At 49.5% G+C, this 20000-nt stretch overlaps 11 non-coding genes across 11 annotated transcripts; all 11 read right to left on the bottom strand.

The window, feature by feature from the left end:
- Positions 1 to 1580: 1580 nt before the first annotated feature.
- Positions 1581 to 1699, bottom strand: LOC138253501 (5S ribosomal RNA). The gene has a single exon (XR_011196191.1). It is a non-coding gene; the product is annotated as a 5S ribosomal RNA (ribosomal RNA).
- Positions 1700 to 3374: 1675 nt separating this feature from the next.
- On the bottom strand, positions 3375 to 3493 carry LOC138253416 (5S ribosomal RNA). The gene has a single exon (XR_011196107.1). It is a non-coding gene; the product is annotated as a 5S ribosomal RNA (ribosomal RNA).
- A 1675-nt stretch (positions 3494 to 5168) lies between these two features.
- LOC138252716 (5S ribosomal RNA) lies at positions 5169 to 5287 on the bottom strand. Its single transcript, XR_011195441.1, has one exon. It is a non-coding gene; the product is annotated as a 5S ribosomal RNA (ribosomal RNA).
- A 1675-nt stretch (positions 5288 to 6962) lies between these two features.
- On the bottom strand, positions 6963 to 7081 carry LOC138253387 (5S ribosomal RNA). The gene has a single exon (XR_011196079.1). It is a non-coding gene; the product is annotated as a 5S ribosomal RNA (ribosomal RNA).
- A 1675-nt stretch (positions 7082 to 8756) lies between these two features.
- Positions 8757 to 8875, bottom strand: LOC138253405 (5S ribosomal RNA). The gene has a single exon (XR_011196096.1). It is a non-coding gene; the product is annotated as a 5S ribosomal RNA (ribosomal RNA).
- Positions 8876 to 10550: 1675 nt separating this feature from the next.
- Positions 10551 to 10669, bottom strand: LOC138253274 (5S ribosomal RNA). The gene has a single exon (XR_011195968.1). It is a non-coding gene; the product is annotated as a 5S ribosomal RNA (ribosomal RNA).
- A 1675-nt stretch (positions 10670 to 12344) lies between these two features.
- Positions 12345 to 12463, bottom strand: LOC138253160 (5S ribosomal RNA). Its single transcript, XR_011195857.1, has one exon. It is a non-coding gene; the product is annotated as a 5S ribosomal RNA (ribosomal RNA).
- A 1675-nt stretch (positions 12464 to 14138) lies between these two features.
- On the bottom strand, positions 14139 to 14257 carry LOC138253040 (5S ribosomal RNA). Its single transcript, XR_011195746.1, has one exon. It is a non-coding gene; the product is annotated as a 5S ribosomal RNA (ribosomal RNA).
- Positions 14258 to 15932: 1675 nt separating this feature from the next.
- LOC138253325 (5S ribosomal RNA) lies at positions 15933 to 16051 on the bottom strand. Its single transcript, XR_011196018.1, has one exon. It is a non-coding gene; the product is annotated as a 5S ribosomal RNA (ribosomal RNA).
- A 1675-nt stretch (positions 16052 to 17726) lies between these two features.
- LOC138253393 (5S ribosomal RNA) lies at positions 17727 to 17845 on the bottom strand. The gene has a single exon (XR_011196085.1). It is a non-coding gene; the product is annotated as a 5S ribosomal RNA (ribosomal RNA).
- Positions 17846 to 19520: 1675 nt separating this feature from the next.
- Positions 19521 to 19639, bottom strand: LOC138252705 (5S ribosomal RNA). The gene has a single exon (XR_011195430.1). It is a non-coding gene; the product is annotated as a 5S ribosomal RNA (ribosomal RNA).
- Between the last annotated feature and the right edge of the window lie 361 nt (positions 19640 to 20000).

Raw genomic sequence — 20000 nt, 5'->3', positions numbered from 1 at the left:
ACTCCCACACTGCCCCAGGCACAATGCCCCAACCCACACGGAACAACATTTTTTACTCCTCCATTTACCATGCTCGGCGCTACTCCCGCTTCTCTCGTCTTCACAGGCTGCAGCAGCCCCCACCAAACCTAGCACGACCAGCAGGCGGCGCCTGTCACACTCTCAAGTGCAATGGACAACCCTCACCTCACACAGCATGTGCTGCGCCTCCTTGGACCCCTCCTTAGGGCATGACACCGAGGAGTCACCAGGGGAGACGCTGCTTCTCAACAGCAGCCTTCATTCCCCCCTCCCAAGGACCAATAGTTGCTGCTATGCAGTTCTCTTTTCCTCATCCCACTGGGTGGCGACACCTCCATTCACTCTGGCCAGGAGAAATAGCTCTTCTACACTACCTTAACAACTCCAGAAAGAAACGGGAAGGCACGCCAATCACTTACCTCTTCTTGCACTTTTTTCACTTACTGGAGAGGCTCTGTCACTCAGACTCTGCCATCTGCAACACATTCGCCATGCCTTGCAGGCAGAGGGTGGCCAGTCTTTCCTTTCCTTTTGGCAAACCAGGGTCCCACTGAAAGTACGTAGGAGTTGTCGGAAAAATCGGATCTGTCATCATGGACTCCTTTCTGAAACAAGATGCAAAATAACGCCCCTTCTCACAACCCCAGTGAAAGTGAAAGGGTCAGAGGTGTGTTGTTTAATGCTTAGGACGCAACAGTGGATCACGTGCTCTCTGCTGGGATGTTTTCCTATGTTGAAGAGGGTTTATTCTGCACAGGCCCTGCTCACCCATTCTTTCTGTGGTCGATAAATGGATCGTTGAGTTAATGACACCTCTTACAGCGCCAGGAAATGCCGGAAAATGCTGCCGAATGCTTTTAAAACAGCTCAAATTGTACGCACCTTTCCTCTTTTTATTCCCTGTTTCTGGAATGCTCTGCTTTTGGACTCTATTACACTTGCGTCTGCAACTCACTTCATTCTTCCACACCGAATAGATCATCGTCCTTTTATCAGATTTCCCACACGCTGTGCTGATTTTTTGCATTTGGTTGCCAATTGTAGGCTCGAGCACTATTTCTTGGGGGCTAAGGATTATTCATGGTACAAGTCTTAAAGAAAATAAGTCGGGGGACTAACCAAGTTAGACACTATGCAAGTGACATCACGGCACATGACATCACGGCACATGACATCAGGCCGTGTGAAATCGCACCTGGAAAAACAGGAAGTGGCATCACAACCCATGACCTGCCAGGAAATGAGATGCCAAGAAGTGAGATCTGATCTGAAGACCTGACACATATGCTTACCGCAAGAAAGCAAAGCCTTAGCTAGGGGAGCCTTTGTCCGTCGTGGAGCAAATGCTGTCTTGACTTTGGGCCGAGTGTAAAGTGCATAATAATTGTAAGTTTTCCTTGGGAAAGTGTGTATTTTCGTGTTAATGCTGTTCTTTTTCCTTTCCTTTTTTAAGAGAGTAAAAAAAGAGTGTAGTAAATAAAAAGTGTCAAATGAAATTAGCGAGGAAGCTGTGTAATGGAGGTTAGACGTGCGCCACCTAGTGTGCGCGAGAGGCAAAATGCCTACAGCACCTGGTATTCCCAGGCGGTCTCCCATCCAAGTACTAACCAGGCCCGACCCTGCTTAGCTTCCGAGATCGGACGAGATCGGGCGCATTCAGGGTGGTATGGCCGTAGGCAGGAAAGGCTGCACTTTCAGCTCTCTTCTGCTCACCTGGCCCACCGGCCTGGAGCCGACTGCTCTTAATTGCAGCGGAACACCCTCCCACTGGGAACTCCCACACTGCCCCAGGCACAATGCCCCAACCCACACGGAACAACATTTTTTACTCCTCCATTTACCATGCTCGGCGCTACTCCCGCTTCTCTCGTCTTCACAGGCTGCAGCAGCCCCCACCAAACCTAGCACGACCAGCAGGCGGCGCCTGTCACACTCTCAAGTGCAATGGACAACCCTCACCTCACACAGCATGTGCTGCGCCTCCTTGGACCCCTCCTTAGGGCATGACACCGAGGAGTCACCAGGGGAGACGCTGCTTCTCAACAGCAGCCTTCATTCCCCCCTCCCAAGGACCAATAGTTGCTGCTATGCAGTTCTCTTTTCCTCATCCCACTGGGTGGCGACACCTCCATTCACTCTGGCCAGGAGAAATAGCTCTTCTACACTACCTTAACAACTCCAGAAAGAAACGGGAAGGCACGCCAATCACTTACCTCTTCTTGCACTTTTTTCACTTACTGGAGAGGCTCTGTCACTCAGACTCTGCCATCTGCAACACATTCGCCATGCCTTGCAGGCAGAGGGTGGCCAGTCTTTCCTTTCCTTTTGGCAAACCAGGGTCCCACTGAAAGTACGTAGGAGTTGTCGGAAAAATCGGATCTGTCATCATGGACTCCTTTCTGAAACAAGATGCAAAATAACGCCCCTTCTCACAACCCCAGTGAAAGTGAAAGGGTCAGAGGTGTGTTGTTTAATGCTTAGGACGCAACAGTGGATCACGTGCTCTCTGCTGGGATGTTTTCCTATGTTGAAGAGGGTTTATTCTGCACAGGCCCTGCTCACCCATTCTTTCTGTGGTCGATAAATGGATCGTTGAGTTAATGACACCTCTTACAGCGCCAGGAAATGCCGGAAAATGCTGCCGAATGCTTTTAAAACAGCTCAAATTGTACGCACCTTTCCTCTTTTTATTCCCTGTTTCTGGAATGCTCTGCTTTTGGACTCTATTACACTTGCGTCTGCAACTCACTTCATTCTTCCACACCGAATAGATCATCGTCCTTTTATCAGATTTCCCACACGCTGTGCTGATTTTTTGCATTTGGTTGCCAATTGTAGGCTCGAGCACTATTTCTTGGGGGCTAAGGATTATTCATGGTACAAGTCTTAAAGAAAATAAGTCGGGGGACTAACCAAGTTAGACACTATGCAAGTGACATCACGGCACATGACATCACGGCACATGACATCAGGCCGTGTGAAATCGCACCTGGAAAAACAGGAAGTGGCATCACAACCCATGACCTGCCAGGAAATGAGATGCCAAGAAGTGAGATCTGATCTGAAGACCTGACACATATGCTTACCGCAAGAAAGCAAAGCCTTAGCTAGGGGAGCCTTTGTCCGTCGTGGAGCAAATGCTGTCTTGACTTTGGGCCGAGTGTAAAGTGCATAATAATTGTAAGTTTTCCTTGGGAAAGTGTGTATTTTCGTGTTAATGCTGTTCTTTTTCCTTTCTTTTTTTAAGAGAGTAAAAAAAGAGTGTAGTAAATAAAAAGTGTCAAATGAAATTAGCGAGGAAGCTGTGTAATGGAGGTTAGACGTGCGCCACCTAGTGTGCGCGAGAGGCAAAATGCCTACAGCACCTGGTATTCCCAGGCGGTCTCCCATCCAAGTTCTAACCAGGCCCGACCCTGCTTAGCTTCCGAGATCGGACGAGATCGGGCGCATTCAGGGTGGTATGGCCGTAGGCAGGAAAGGCTGCACTTTCAGCTCTCTTCTGCTCACCCGGCCCACCGGCCTGGAGCCGACTGCTCTTAATTGCAGCGGAACACCCTCCCAATGGGAACTCCCACACTGCCCCAGGCACAATGCCCCAACCCACACGGAACAACATTTTTTACTCCTCCATTTACCATGCTCGGCGCTACTCCCGCTTCTCTCGTCTTCACAGGCTGCAGCAGCCCCCACCAAACCTAGCACGACCAGCAGGCGGCGCCTGTCACACTCTCAAGTGCAATGGACAACCCTCACCTCACACAGCATGTGCTGCGCCTCCTTGGACCCCTCCTTAGGGCATGACACCGAGGAGTCACCAGGGGAGACGCTGCTTCTCAACAGCAGCCTTCATTCCCCCCTCCCAAGGACCAATAGTTGCTGCTATGCAGTTCTCTTTTCCTCATCCCACTGGGTGGCGACACCTCCATTCACTCTGGCCAGGAGAAATAGCTCTTCTACACTACCTTAACAACTCCAGAAAGAAACGGGAAGGCACGCCAATCACTTACCTCTTCTTGCACTTTTTTCACTTACTGGAGAGGCTCTGTCACTCAGACTCTGCCATCTGCAACACATTCGCCATGCCTTGCAGGCAGAGGGTGGCCAGTCTTTCCTTTCCTTTTGGCAAACCAGGGTCCCACTGAAAGTACGTAGGAGTTGTCGGAAAAATCGGATCTGTCATCATGGACTCCTTTCTGAAACAAGATGCAAAATAACGCCCCTTCTCACAACCCCAGTGAAAGTGAAAGGGTCAGAGGTGTGTTGTTTAATGCTTAGGACGCAACAGTGGATCACGTGCTCTCTGCTGGGATGTTTTCCTATGTTGAAGAGGGTTTATTCTGCACAGGCCCTGCTCACCCATTCTTTCTGTGGTCGATAAATGGATCGTTGAGTTAATGACACCTCTTACAGCGCCAGGAAATGCCGGAAAATGCTGCCGAATGCTTTTAAAACAGCTCAAATTGTACGCACCTTTCCTCTTTTTATTCCCTGTTTCTGGAATGCTCTGCTTTTGGACTCTATTACACTTGCGTCTGCAACTCACTTCATTCTTCCACACCGAATAGATCATCGTCCTTTTATCAGATTTCCCACACGCTGTGCTGATTTTTTGCATTTGGTTGCCAATTGTAGGCTCGAGCACTATTTCTTGGGGGCTAAGGATTATTCATGGTACAAGTCTTAAAGAAAATAAGTCGGGGGACTAACCAAGTTAGACACTATGCAAGTGACATCACGGCACATGACATCACGGCACATGACATCAGGCCGTGTGAAATCGCACCTGGAAAAACAGGAAGTGGCATCACAACCCATGACCTGCCAGGAAATGAGATGCCAAGAAGTGAGATCTGATCTGAAGACCTGACACATATGCTTACCGCAAGAAAGCAAAGCCTTAGCTAGGGGAGCCTTTGTCCGTCGTGGAGCAAATGCTGTCTTGACTTTGGGCCGAGTGTAAAGTGCATAATAATTGTAAGTTTTCCTTGGGAAAGTGTGTATTTTCGTGTTAATGCTGTTCTTTTTCCTTTCTTTTTTTAAGAGAGTAAAAAAAGAGTGTAGTAAATAAAAAGTGTAAAATGAAATTAGCGAGGAAGCTGTGTAATGGAGGTTAGACGTGCGCCACCTAGTGTGTGCGAGAGGCAAAATGCCTACAGCACCTGGTATTCCCAGGCGGTCTCCCATCCAAGTACTAACCAGGCCCGACCTTGCTTAGCTTCCGAGATCGGACGAGATCGGGCGCATTCAGGGTGGTATGGCCGTAGGCAGGAAAGGCTGCACTTTCAGCTCTCTTCTGCTCACCCGGCCCACCGGCCTGGAGCCGACTGCTCTTAATTGCAGCGGAACACCCTCCCACTGGGAACTCCCACACTGCCCCAGGCACAATGCCCCAACCCACACGGAACAACATTTTTTACTCCTCCATTTACCATGCTCGGCGCTACTCCCGCTTCTCTCGTCTTCACAGGCTGCAGCAGCCCCCACCAAACCTAGCACGACCAGCAGGCGGCGCCTGTCACACTCTCAAGTGCAATGGACAACCCTCACCTCACACAGCATGTGCTCCGCCTCCTTGGACCCCTCCTTAGGGCATGACACCGAGGAGTCACCAGGGGAGACGCTGCTTCTCAACAGCAGCCTTCATTCCCCCCTCCCAAGGACCAATAGTTGCTGCTATGCAGTTCTCTTTTCCTCATCCCACTGGGTGGCGACACCTCCATTCACTCTGGCCAGGAGAAATAGCTCTTCTACACTACCTTAACAACTCCAGAAAGAAACGGGAAGGCACGCCAATCACTTACCTCTTCTTGCACTTTTTTCACTTACTGGAGAGGCTCTGTCACTCAGACTCTGCCATCTGCAACACATTCGCCATGCCTTGCAGGCAGAGGGTGGCCAGTCTTTCCTTTCCTTTTGGCAAACCAGGGTCCCACTGAAAGTACGTAGGAGTTGTCGGAAAAATCGGATCTGTCATCATGGACTCCTTTCTGAAACAAGATGCAAAATAACGCCCCTTCTCACAACCCCAGTGAAAGTGAAAGGGTCAGAGGTGTGTTGTTTAATGCTTAGGACGCAACAGTGGATCACGTGCTCTCTGCTGGGATGTTTTCCTATGTTGAAGAGGGTTTATTCTGCACAGGCCCTGCTCACCCATTCTTTCTGTGGTCGATAAATGGATCGTTGAGTTAATGACACCTCTTACAGCGCCAGGAAATGCCGGAAAATGCTGCCGAATGCTTTTAAAACAGCTCAAATTGTACGCACCTTTCCTCTTTTTATTCCCTGTTTCTGGAATGCTCTGCTTTTGGACTCTATTACACTTGCGTCTGCAACTCACTTCATTCTTCCACACCGAATAGATCATCGTCCTTTTATCAGATTTCCCACACGCTGTGCTGATTTTTTGCATTTGGTTGCCAATTGTAGGCTCGAGCACTATTTCTTGGGGGCTAAGGATTATTCATGGTACAAGTCTTAAAGAAAATAAGTCGGGGGACTAACCAAGTTAGACACTATGCAAGTGACATCACGGCACATGACATCACGGCACATGACATCAGGCCGTGTGAAATCGCACCTGGAAAAACAGGAAGTGGCATCACAACCCATGACCTGCCAGGAAATGAGATGCCAAGAAGTGAGATCTGATCTGAAGACCTGACACATATGCTTACCGCAAGAAAGCAAAGCCTTAGCTAGGGGAGCCTTTGTCCGTCGTGGAGCAAATGCTGTCTTGACTTTGGGCCGAGTGTAAAGTGCATAATAATTGTAAGTTTTCCTTGGGAAAGTGTGTATTTTCGTGTTAATGCTGTTCTTTTTCCTTTCTTTTTTTAAGAGAGTAAAAAAAGAGTGTAGTAAATAAAAAGTGTCAAATGAAATTAGCGAGGAAGCTGTGTAATGGAGGTTAGACGTGCGCCACCTAGTGTGTGCGAGAGGCAAAATGCCTACAGCACCTGGTATTCCCAGGCGGTCTCCCATCCAAGTACTAACCAGGCCCGACCCTGCTTAGCTTCCGAGATCGGACGAGATCGGGCGCATTCAGGGTGGTATGGCCGTAGGCAGGAAAGGCTGCACTTTCAGCTCTCTTCTGCTCACCCGGCCCACCGGCCTGGAGCCGACTGCTCTTAATTGCAGCGGAACACCCTCCCACTGGGAACTCCCACACTGCCCCAGGCACAATGCCCCAACCCACACGGAACAACATTTTTTACTCCTCCATTTACCATGCTCGGCGCTACTCCCGCTTCTCTCGTCTTCACAGGCTGCAGCAGCCCCCACCAAACCTAGCACGACCAGCAGGCGGCGCCTGTCACACTCTCAAGTGCAATGGACAACCCTCACCTCACACAGCATGTGCTGCGCCTCCTTGGACCCCTCCTTAGGGCATGACACCGAGGAGTCACCAGGGGAGACGCTGCTTCTCAACAGCAGCCTTCATTCCCCCCTCCCAAGGACCAATAGTTGCTGCTATGCAGTTCTCTTTTCCTCATCCCACTGGGTGGCGACACCTCCATTCACTCTGGCCAGGAGAAATAGCTCTTCTACACTACCTTAACAACTCCAGAAAGAAACGGGAAGGCACGCCAATCACTTACCTCTTCTTGCACTTTTTTCACTTACTGGAGAGGCTCTGTCACTCAGACTCTGCCATCTGCAACACATTCGCCATGCCTTGCAGGCAGAGGGTGGCCAGTCTTTCCTTTCCTTTTGGCAAACCAGGGTCCCACTGAAAGTACGTAGGAGTTGTCGGAAAAATCGGATCTGTCATCATGGACTCCTTTCTGAAACAAGATGCAAAATAACGCCCCTTCTCACAACCCCAGTGAAAGTGAAAGGGTCAGAGGTGTGTTGTTTAATGCTTAGGACGCAACAGTGGATCACGTGCTCTCTGCTGGGATGTTTTCCTATGTTGAAGAGGGTTTATTCTGCACAGGCCCTGCTCACCCATTCTTTCTGTGGTCGATAAATGGATCGTTGAGTTAATGACACCTCTTACAGCGCCAGGAAATGCCGGAAAATGCTGCCGAATGCTTTTAAAACAGCTCAAATTGTACGCACCTTTCCTCTTTTTATTCCCTGTTTCTGGAATGCTCTGCTTTTGGACTCTATTACACTTGCGTCTGCAACTCACTTCATTCTTCCACACCTAATAGATCATCGTCCTTTTATCAGATTTCCCACACGCTGTGCTGATTTTTTGCATTTGGTTGCCAATTGTAGGCTCGAGCACTATTTCTTGGGGGCTAAGGATTATTCATGGTACAAGTCTTAAAGAAAATAAGTCGGGGGACTAACCAAGTTAGACACTATGCAAGTGACATCACGGCACATGACATCACGGCACATGACATCAGGCCGTGTGAAATCGCACCTGGAAAAACAGGAAGTGGCATCACAACCCATGACCTGCCAGGAAATGAGATGCCAAGAAGTGAGATCTGATCTGAAGACCTGACACATATGCTTACCGCAAGAAAGCAAAGCCTTAGCTAGGGGAGCCTTTGTCCGTCGTGGAGCAAATGCTGTCTTGACTTTGGGCCGAGTGTAAAGTGCATAATAATTGTAAGTTTTCCTTGGGAAAGTGTGTATTTTCGTGTTAATGCTGTTCTTTTTCCTTTCTTTTTTTAAGAGAGTAAAAAAAGAGTGTAGTAAATAAAAAGTGTCAAATGAAATTAGCGAGGAAGCTGTGTAATGGAGGTTAGACGTGCGCCACCTAGTGTGCGCGAGAGGCAAAATGCCTACAGCACCTGGTATTCCCAGGCGGTCTCCCATCCAAGTTCTAACCAGGCCCGACCCTGCTTAGCTTCCGAGATCGGACGAGATCGGGCGCATTCAGGGTGGTATGGCCGTAGGCAGGAAAGGCTGCACTTTCAGCTCTCTTCTGCTCACCCGGCCCACCGGCCTGGAGCCGACTGCTCTTAATTGCAGCGGAACACCCTCCCACTGGGAACTCCCACACTGCCCCAGGCACAATGCCCCAACCCACACGGAACAACATTTTTTACTCCTCCATTTACCATGCTCGGCGCTACTCCCGCTTCTCTCGTCTTCACAGGCTGCAGCAGCCCCCACCAAACCTAGCACGACCAGCAGGCGGCGCCTGTCACACTCTCAAGTGCAATGGACAACCCTCACCTCACACAGCATGTGCTGCGCCTCCTTGGACCCCTCCTTAGGGCATGACACCGAGGAGTCACCAGGGGAGACGCTGCTTCTCAACAGCAGCCTTCATTCCCCCCTCCCAAGGACCAATAGTTGCTGCTATGCAGTTCTCTTTTCCTCATCCCACTGGGTGGCGACACCTCCATTCACTCTGGCCAGGAGAAATAGCTCTTCTACACTACCTTAACAACTCCAGAAAGAAACGGGAAGGCACGCCAATCACTTACCTCTTCTTGCACTTTTTTCACTTACTGGAGAGGCTCTGTCACTCAGACTCTGCCATCTGCAACACATTCGCCATGCCTTGCAGGCAGAGGGTGGCCAGTCTTTCCTTTCCTTTTGGCAAACCAGGGTCCCACTGAAAGTACGTAGGAGTTGTCGGAAAAATCGGATCTGTCATCATGGACTCCTTTCTGAAACAAGATGCAAAATAACGCCCCTTCTCACAACCCCAGTGAAAGTGAAAGGGTCAGAGGTGTGTTGTTTAATGCTTAGGACGCAACAGTGGATCACGTGCTCTCTGCTGGGATGTTTTCCTATTTTGAAGAGGGTTTATTCTGCACAGGCCCTGCTCACCCATTCTTTCTGTGGTCGATAAATGGATCGTTGAGTTAATGACACCTCTTACAGCACCAGGAAATGCCGAAAAATGCTGCCGAATGCTTTTAAAACAGCTCAAATTGTACGCACCTTTCCTCTTTTTATTCCCTGTTTCTGGAATGCTCTGCTTTTGGACTCTATTACACTTGCGTCTGCAACTCACTTCATTCTTCCACACCTAATAGATCATCGTCCTTTTATCAGATTTCCCACACGCTGTGCTGATTTTTTGCATTTGGTTGCCAATTGTAGGCTCGAGCACTATTTCTTGGGGGCTAAGGATTATTCATGGTACAAGTCTTAAAGAAAATAAGTCGGGGGACTAACCAAGTTAGACACTATGCAAGTGACATCACGGCACATGACATCACGGCACATGACATCAGGCCGTGTGAAATCGCACCTGGAAAAACAGGAAGTGGCATCACAACCCATGACCTGCCAGGAAATGAGATGCCAAGAAGTGAGATCTGATCTGAAGACCTGACACATATGCTTACCGCAAGAAAGCAAAGCCTTAGCTAGGGGAGCCTTTGTCCGTCGTGGAGCAAATGCTGTCTTGACTTTGGGCCGAGTGTAAAGTGCATAATAATTGTAAGTTTTCCTTGGGAAAGTGTGTATTTTCGTGTTAATGCTGTTCTTTTTCCTTTCTTTTTTTAAGAGAGTAAAAAAAGAGTGTAGTAAATAAAAAGTGTAAAATGAAATTAGCGAGGAAGCTGTGTAATGGAGGTTAGACGTGCGCCACCTAGTGTGCGCGAGAGGCAAAATGCCTACAGCACCTGGTATTCCCAGGCGGTCTCCCATCCAAGTACTAACCAGGCCCGACCCTGCTTAGCTTCCGAGATCGGACGAGATCGGGCGCATTCAGGGTGGTATGGCCGTAGGCAGGAAAGGCTGCACTTTCAGCTCTCTTCTGCTCACCCGGCCCACCGGCCTGGAGCCGACTGCTCTTAATTGCAGCGGAACACCCTCCCACTGGGAACTCCCACACTGCCCCAGGCACAATGCCCCAACCCACACGGAACAACATTTTTTACTCCTCCATTTACCATGCTCGGCGCTACTCCCGCTTCTCTCGTCTTCACAGGCTGCAGCAGCCCCCACCAAACCTAGCACGACCAGCAGGCGGCGCCTGTCACACTCTCAAGTGCAATGGACAACCCTCACCTCACACAGCATGTGCTGCGCCTCCTTGGACCCCTCCTTAGGGCATGACACCGAGGAGTCACCAGGGGAGACGCTGCTTCTCAACAGCAGCCTTCATTCCCCCCTCCCAAGGACCAATAGTTGCTGCTATGCAGTTCTCTTTTCCTCATCCCACTGGGTGGCGACACCTCCATTCACTCTGGCCAGGAGAAATAGCTCTTCTACACTACCTTAACAACTCCAGAAAGAAACGGGAAGGCACGCCAATCACTTACCTCTTCTTGCACTTTTTTCACTTACTGGAGAGGCTCTGTCACTCAGACTCTGCCATCTGCAACACATTCGCCATGCCTTGCAGGCAGAGGGTGGCCAGTCTTTCCTTTCCTTTTGGCAAACCAGGGTCCCACTGAAAGTACGTAGGAGTTGTCGGAAAAATCGGATCTGTCATCATGGACTCCTTTCTGAAACAAGATGCAAAATAACGCCCCTTCTCACAACCCCAGTGAAAGTGAAAGGGTCAGAGGTGTGTTGTTTAATGCTTAGGACGCAACAGTGGATCACGTGCTCTCTGCTGGGATGTTTTCCTATTTTGAAGAGGGTTTATTCTGCACAGGCCCTGCTCACCCATTCTTTCTGTGGTCGATAAATGGATCGTTGAGTTAATGACACCTCTTACAGCACCAGGAAATGCCGGAAAATGCTGCCGAATGCTTTTAAAACAGCTCAAATTGTACGCACCTTTCCTCTTTTTATTCCCTGTTTCTGGAATGCTCTGCTTTTGGACTCTATTACACTTGCGTCTGCAACTCACTTCATTCTTCCACACCTAATAGATCATCGTCCTTTTATCAGATTTCCCACACGCTGTGCAGATTTTTTGCATTTGGTTGCCAATTGTAGGCTCGAGCACTATTTCTTGGGGGCTAAGGATTATTCATGGTACAAGTCTTAAAGAAAATAAGTCGGGGGACTAACCAAGTTAGACACTATGCAAGTGACATCACGGCACATGACATCACGGCACATGACATCAGGCCGTGTGAAATCGCACCTGGAAAAACAGGAAGTGGCATCACAACCCATGACCTGCCAGGAAATGAGATGCCAAGAAGTGAGATCTGATCTGAAGACCTGACACATATGCTTACCGCAAGAAAGCAAAGCCTTAGCTAGGGGAGCCTTTGTCCGTCGTGGAGCAAATGCTGTCTTGACTTTGGGCCGAGTGTAAAGTGCATAATAATTGTAAGTTTTCCTTGGGAAAGTGTGTATTTTCGTGTTAATGCTGTTCTTTTTCCTTTCTTTTTTTAAGAGAGTAAAAAAAGAGTGTAGTAAATAAAAAGTGTCAAATGAAATTAGCGAGGAAGCTGTGTAATGGAGGTTAGACGTGCGCCACCTAGTGTGCGCGAGAGGCAAAATGCCTACAGCACCTGGTATTCCCAGGCGGTCTCCCATCCAAGTACTAACCAGGCCCGACCCTGCTTAGCTTCCGAGATCGGACGAGATCGGGCGCATTCAGGGTGGTATGGCCGTAGGCAGGAAAGGCTGCACTTTCAGCTCTCTTCTGCTCACCCGGCCCACCGGCCTGGAGCCGACTGCTCTTAATTGCAGCGGAACACCCTCCCACTGGGAACTCCCACACTGCCCCAGGCACAATGCCCCAACCCACACGGAACAACATTTTTTACTCCTCCATTTACCATGCTCGGCGCTACTCCCGCTTCTCTCGTCTTCACAGGCTGCAGCAGCCCCCACCAAACCTAGCACGACCAGCAGGCGGCGCCTGTCACACTCTCAAGTGCAATGGACAACCCTCACCTCACACAGCATGTGCTGCGCCTCCTTGGACCCCTCCTTAGGGCATGACACCGAGGAGTCACCAGGGGAGACGCTGCTTCTCAACAGCAGCCTTCATTCCCCCCTCCCAAGGACCAATAGTTGCTGCTATGCAGTTCTCTTTTCCTCATCCCACTGGGTGGCGACACCTCCATTCACTCTGGCCAGGAGAAATAGCTCTTCTACACTACCTTAACAACTCCAGAAAGAAACGGGAAGGCACGCCAATCACTTACCTCTTCTTGCACTTTTTTCACTTACTGGAGAGGCTCTGTCACTCAGACTCTGCCATCTGCAACACATTCGCCATGCCTTGCAGGCAGAGGGTGGCCAGTCTTTCCTTTCCTTTTGGCAAACCAGGGTCCCACTGAAAGTACGTAGGAGTTGTCGGAAAAATCGGATCTGTCATCATGGACTCCTTTCTGAAACAAGATGCAAAATAACGCCCCTTCTCACAACCCCAGTGAAAGTGAAAGGGTCAGAGGTGTGTTGTTTAATGCTTAGGACGCAACAGTGGATCACGTGCTCTCTGCTGGGATGTTTTCCTATGTTGAAGAGGGTTTATTCTGCACAGGCCCTGCTCACCCATTCTTTCTGTGGTCGATAAATGGATCGTTGAGTTAATGACACCTCTTACAGCGCCAGGAAATGCCGGAAAATGCTGCCGAATGCTTTTAAAACAGCTCAAATTGTACGCACCTTTCCTCTTTTTATTCCCTGTTTCTGGAATGCTCTGCTTTTGGACTCTATTACACTTGCGTCTGCAACTCACTTCATTCTTCCACACCTAATAGATCATCGTCCTTTTATCAGATTTCCCACACGCTGTGCAGATTTTTTGCATTTGGTTGCCAATTGTAGGCTCGAGCACTATTTCTTGGGGGCTAAGGATTATTCATGGTACAAGTCTTAAAGAAAATAAGTCGGGGGACTAACCAAGTTAGACACTATGCAAGTGACATCACGGCACATGACATCACGGCACATGACATCAGGCCGTGTGAAATCGCACCTGGAAAAACAGGAAGTGGCATCACAACCCATGACCTGCCAGGAAATGAGATGCCAAGAAGTGAGATCTGATCTGAAGACCTGACACATATGCTTACCGCAAGAAAGCAAAGCCTTAGCTAGGGGAGCCTTTGTCCGTCGTGGAGCAAATGCTGTCTTGACTTTGGGCCGAGTGTAAAGTGCATAATAATTGTAAGTTTTCCTTGGGAAAGTGTGTATTTTCGTGTTAATGCTGTTCTTTTTCCTTTCTTTTTTTAAGAGAGTAAAAAAAGAGTGTAGTAAATAAAAAGTGTCAAATGAAATTAGCGAGGAAGCTGTGTAATGGAGGTTAGACGTGCGCCACCTAGTGTGCGCGAGAGGCAAAATGCCTACAGCACCTGGTATTCCCAGGCGGTCTCCCATCCAAGTACTAACCAGGCCCGACCCTGCTTAGCTTCCGAGATCGGACGAGATCGGGCGCATTCAGGGTGGTATGGCCGTAGGCAGGAAAGGCTGCACTTTCAGCTCTCTTCTGCTCACCCGGCCCACCGGCCTGGAGCCGACTGCTCTTAATTGCAGCGGAACACCCTCCCACTGGGAACTCCCACACTGCCCCAGGCACAATGCCCCAACCCACACGGAACAACATTTTTTACTCCTCCATTTACCATGCTCGGCGCTACTCCCGCTTCTCTCGTCTTCACAGGCTGCAGCAGCCCCCACCAAACCTAGCACGACCAGCAGGCGGCGCCTGTCACACTCTCAAGTGCAATGGACAACCCTCACCTCACACAGCATGTGCTGCGCCTCCTTGGACCCCTCCTTAGGGCATGACACCGAGGAGTCACCAGGGGAGACGCTGCTTCTCAACAGCAGCCTTCATTCCCCCCTCCCAAGGACCAATAGTTGCTGCTATGCAGTTCTCTTTTCCTCATCCCACTGGGTGGCGACACCTCCATTCACTCTGGCCAGGAGAAATAGCTCTTCTACACTACCTTAACAACTCCAGAAAGAAACGGGAAGGCACGCCAATCACTTACCTCTTCTTGCACTTTTTTCACTTACTGGAGAGGCTCTGTCACTCAGACTCTGCCATCTGCAACACATTCGCCATGCCTTGCAGGCAGAGGGTGGCCAGTCTTTCCTTTCCTTTTGGCAAACCAGGGTCCCACTGAAAGTACGTAGGAGTTGTCGGAAAAATCGGATCTGTCATCATGGACTCCTTTCTGAAACAAGATGCAAAATAACGCCCCTTCTCACAACCCCAGTGAAAGTGAAAGGGTCAGAGGTGTGTTGTTTAATGCTTAAGACGCAACAGTGGATCACGTGCTCTCTGCTGGGATGTTTTCCTATGTTGAAGAGGGTTTATTCTGCACAGGCCCTGCTCACCCATTCTTTCTGTGGTCGATAAATGGATCGTTGAGTTAATGACACCTCTTACAGCGCCAGGAAATGCCGGAAAATGCTGCCGAATGCTTTTAAAACAGCTCAAATTGTACGCACCTTTCCTCTTTTTATTCCCTGTTTCTGGAATGCTCTGCTTTTGGACTCTATTACACTTGCGTCTGCAACTCACTTCATTCTTCCACACCGAATAGATCATCGTCCTTTTATCAGATTTCCCACACGCTGTGCTGATTTTTTGCATTTGGTTGCCAATTGTAGGCTCGAGCACTATTTCTTGGGGGCTAAGGATTATTCATGGTACAAGTCTTAAAGAAAATAAGTCGGGGGACTAACCAAGTTAGACACTATGCAAGTGACATCACGGCACATGACATCACGGCACATGACATCAGGCCGTGTGAAATCGCACCTGGAAAAACAGGAAGTGGCATCACAACCCATGACCTGCCAGGAAATGAGATGCCAAGAAGTGAGATCTGATCTGAAGACCTGACACATATGCTTACCGCAAGAAAGCAAAGCCTTAGCTAGGGGAGCCTTTGTCCGTCGTGGAGCAAATGCTGTCTTGACTTTGGGCCGAGTGTAAAGTGCATAATAATTGTAAGTTTTCCTTGGGAAAGTGTGTATTTTCGTGTTAATGCTGTTCTTTTTCCTTTCCTTTTTTAAGAGAGTAAAAAAAGAGTGTAGTAAATAAAAAGTGTCAAATGAAATTAGCGAGGAAGCTGTGTAATGGAGGTTAGACGTGCGCCACCTAGTGTGCGCGAGAGGCAAAATGCCTACAGCACCTGGTATTCCCAGGCGGTCTCCCATCCAAGTACTAACCAGCCCCGACCCTGCTTAGCTTCCGAGATCGGACGAGATCGGGCGCATTCAGGGTGGTATGGCCGTAGGCAGGAAAGGCTGCACTTTCAGCTCTCTTCTGCTCAGCCGGCCCACCGGCCTGGAGCCGACTGCTCTTAATTGCAGCGGAACACCCTCCCACTGGGAACTCCCACACTGCCCCAGGCACAATGCCCCAACCCACACGGAACAACATTTTTTACTCCTCCATTTACCATGCTCGGCGCTACTCCCGCTTCTCTCGTCTTCACAGGCTGCAGCAGCCCCCACCAAACCTAGCACGACCAGCAGGCGGCGCCTGTCACACTCTCAAGTGCAATGGACAACCCTCACCTCACACAGCATGTGCTGCGCCTCCTTGGACCCCTCCTTAGGGCATGACACCGAGGAGTCACCAGGGGAGACGCTGCTTCTCAACAGCAGCCTTCATTCCCCCCTCCCAAGGACCAATAGTTGCTGCTATGCAGTTCTCTTTTCCTCATCCCACTGGGTGGCGACACCTCCATTCACTCTGGCCAGGAGAAATAGCTCTTCTACACTACCTTAACAACTCCAGAAAGAAACGGGAAGGCACGCCAATCACTTACCTCTTCTTGCACTTTTTTCACTTACTGGAGAGGCTCTGTCACTCAGACTCTGCCATCTGCAACACATTCGCCATGCCTTGCAGGCAGAGGGTGGCCAGTCTTTCCTTTCCTTTTGGCAAACCAGGGTCCCACTGAAAGTACGTAGGAGTTGTCGGAAAAATCGGATCTGTCATCATGGACTCCTTTCTGAAACAAGATGCAAAATAACGCCCCTTCTCACAACCCCAGTGAAAGTGAAAGGGTCAGAGGTGTGTTGTTTAATGCTTAGGACGCAACAGTGGATCACGTGCTCTCTGCTGGGATGTTTTCCTATGTTGAAGAGGGTTTATTCTGCACAGGCCCTGCTCACCCATTCTTTCTGTGGTCGATAAATGGATCGTTGAGTTAATGACACCTCTTACAGCGCCAGGAAATGCCGGAAAATGCTGCCGAATGCTTTTAAAACAGCTCAAATTGTACGCACCTTTCCTCTTTTTATTCCCTGTTTCTGGAATGCTCTGCTTTTGGACTCTATTACACTTGCGTCTGCAACTCACTTCATTCTTCCACACCTAATAGATCATCGTCCTTTTATCAGATTTCCCACACGCTGTGCTGATTTTTTGCATTTGGTTGCCAATTGTAGGCTCGAGCACTATTTCTTGGGGGCTAAGGATTATTCATGGTACAAGTCTTAAAGAAAATAAGTCGGGGGACTAACCAAGTTAGACACTATGCAAGTGACATCACGGCACATGACATCACGGCACATGACATCAGGCCGTGTGAAATCGCACCTGGAAAAACAGGAAGTGGCATCACAACCCATGACCTGCCAGGAAATGAGATGCCAAGAAGTGAGATCTGATCTGAAGACCTGACACATATGCTTACCGCAAGAAAGCAAAGCCTTAGCTAGGGGAGCCTTTGTCCGTCGTGGAGCAAATGCTGTCTTGACTTTGGGCCGAGTGTAAAGTGCATAATAATTGTAAGTTTTCCTTGGGAAAGTGTGTATTTTCGTGTTAATGCTGTTCTTTTTCCTTTCTTTTTTTAAGAGAGTAAAAAAAGAGTGTAGTAAATAAAAAGTGTCAAATGAAATTAGCGAGGAAGCTGTGTAATGGAGGTTAGACGTGCGCCACCTAGTGTGCGCGAGAGGCAAAATGCCTACAGCACCTGGTATTCCCAGGCGGTCTCCCATCCAAGTTCTAACCAGGCCCGACCCTGCTTAGCTTCCGAGATCGGACGAGATCGGGCGCATTCAGGGTGGTATGGCCGTAGGCAGGAAAGGCTGCACTTTCAGCTCTCTTCTGCTCACCCGGCCCACCGGCCTGGAGCCGACTGCTCTTAATTGCAGCGGAACACCCTCCCACTGGGAACTCCCACACTGCCCCAGGCACAATGCCCCAACCCACACGGAACAACATTTTTTACTCCTCCATTTACCATGCTCGGCGCTACTCCCGCTTCTCTCGTCTTCACAGGCTGCAGCAGCCCCCACCAAACCTAGCACGACCAGCAGGCGGCGCCTGTCACACTCTCAAGTGCAATGGACAACCCTCACCTCACACAGCATGTGCTGCGCCTCCTTGGACCCCTCCTTAGGGCATGACACCGAGGAGTCACCAGGGGAGACGCTGCTTCTCAACAGCAGCCTTCATTCCCCCCTCCCAAGGACCAATAGTTGCTGCTATGCAGTTCTCTTTTCCTCATCCCACTGGGTGGCGACACCTCCATTCACTCTGGCCAGGAGAAATAGCTCTTCTACACTACCTTAACAACTCCAGAAAGAAACGGGAAGGCACGCCAATCACTTACCTCTTCTTGCACTTTTTTCACTTACTGGAGAGGCTCTGTCACTCAGACTCTGCCATCTGCAACACATTCGCCATGCCTTGCAGGCAGAGGGTGGCCAGTCTTTCCTTTCCTTTTGGCAAACCAGGGTCCCACTGAAAGTACGTAGGAGTTGTCGGAAAAATCGGATCTGTCATCATGGACTCCTTTCTGAAACAAGATGCAAAATAACGCCCCTTCTCACAACCCCAGTGAAAGTGAAAGGGTCAGAGGTGTGTTGTTTAATGCTTAGGACGCAACAGTGGATCACGTGCTCTCTGCTGGGATGTTTTCCTATGTTGAAGAGGGTTTATTCTGCACAGGCCCTGCTCACCCATTCTTTCTGTGGTCGATAAATGGATCGTTGAGTTAATGACACCTCTTACAGCGCCAGGAAATGCCGGAAAATGCTGCCGAATGCTTTTAAAACAGCTCAAATTGTACGCACCTTTCCTCTTTTTATTCCCTGTTTCTGGAATGCTCTGCTTTTGGACTCTATTACACTTGCGTCTGCAACTCACTTCATTCTTCCACACCGAATAGATCATCGTCCTTTTATCAGATTTCCCACACGCTGTGCTGATTTTTTGCATTTGGTTGCCAATTGTAGGCTCGAGCACTATTTCTTGGGGGCTAAGGATTATTCATGGTACAAGTCTTAAAGAAAATAAGTCGGGGGACTAACCAAGTTAGACACTATGCAAGTGACATCACGGCACATGACATCACGGCACATGACATCAGGCCGTGTGAAATCGCACCTGGAAAAACAGGAAGTGGCATCACAACCCATGACCTGCCAGGAAATGAGATGCCAAGAAGTGAGATCTGATCTGAAGACCTGACACATATGCTTACCGCAAGAAAGCAAAGCCTTAGCTAGGGGAGCCTTTGTCCGTCGTGGAGCAAATGCTGTCTTGACTTTGGGCCGAGTGTAAAGTGCATAATAATTGTAAGTTTTCCTTGGGAAAGTGTGTATTTTCGTGTTAATGCTGTTCTTTTTCCTTTCTTTTTTTAAGAGAGTAAAAAAAGAGTGTAGTAAATAAAAAGTGTAAAATGAAATTAGCGAGGAAGCTGTGTAATGGAGGTTAGACGTGCGCCACCTAGTGTGTGCGAGAGGCAAAATGCCTACAGCACCTGGTATTCCCAGGCGGTCTCCCATCCAAGTACTAACCAGGCCCGACCTTGCTTAGCTTCCGAGATCGGACGAGATCGGGCGCATTCAGGGTGGTATGGCCGTAGGCAGGAAAGGCTGCACTTTCAGCTCTCTTCTGCTCACCCGGCCCACCGGCCTGGAGCCGACTGCTCTTAATTGCAGCGGAACACCCTCCCACTGGGAACTCCCACACTGCCCCAGGCACAATGCCCCAACCCACACGGAACAACATTTTTTACTCCTCCATTTACCATGCTCGGCGCTACTCCCGCTTCTCTCGTCTTCACAGGCTGCAGCAGCCCCCACCAAACCTAGCACGACCAGCAGGCGGCGCCTGTCACACTCTCAAGTGCAATGGACAACCCTCACCTCACACAGCATGTGCTCCGCCTCCTTGGACCCCTCCTTAGGGCATGACACCGAGGAGTCACCAGGGGAGACGCTGCTTC

This window comes from Pleurodeles waltl, chromosome 8 (assembly GCF_031143425.1).
Source record: "Pleurodeles waltl isolate 20211129_DDA chromosome 8, aPleWal1.hap1.20221129, whole genome shotgun sequence".
NCBI classification, from domain to species: domain Eukaryota; kingdom Metazoa; phylum Chordata; class Amphibia; order Caudata; family Salamandridae; genus Pleurodeles; species Pleurodeles waltl.
This window is presented reverse-complemented; position numbering and strand designations above follow the sequence as displayed.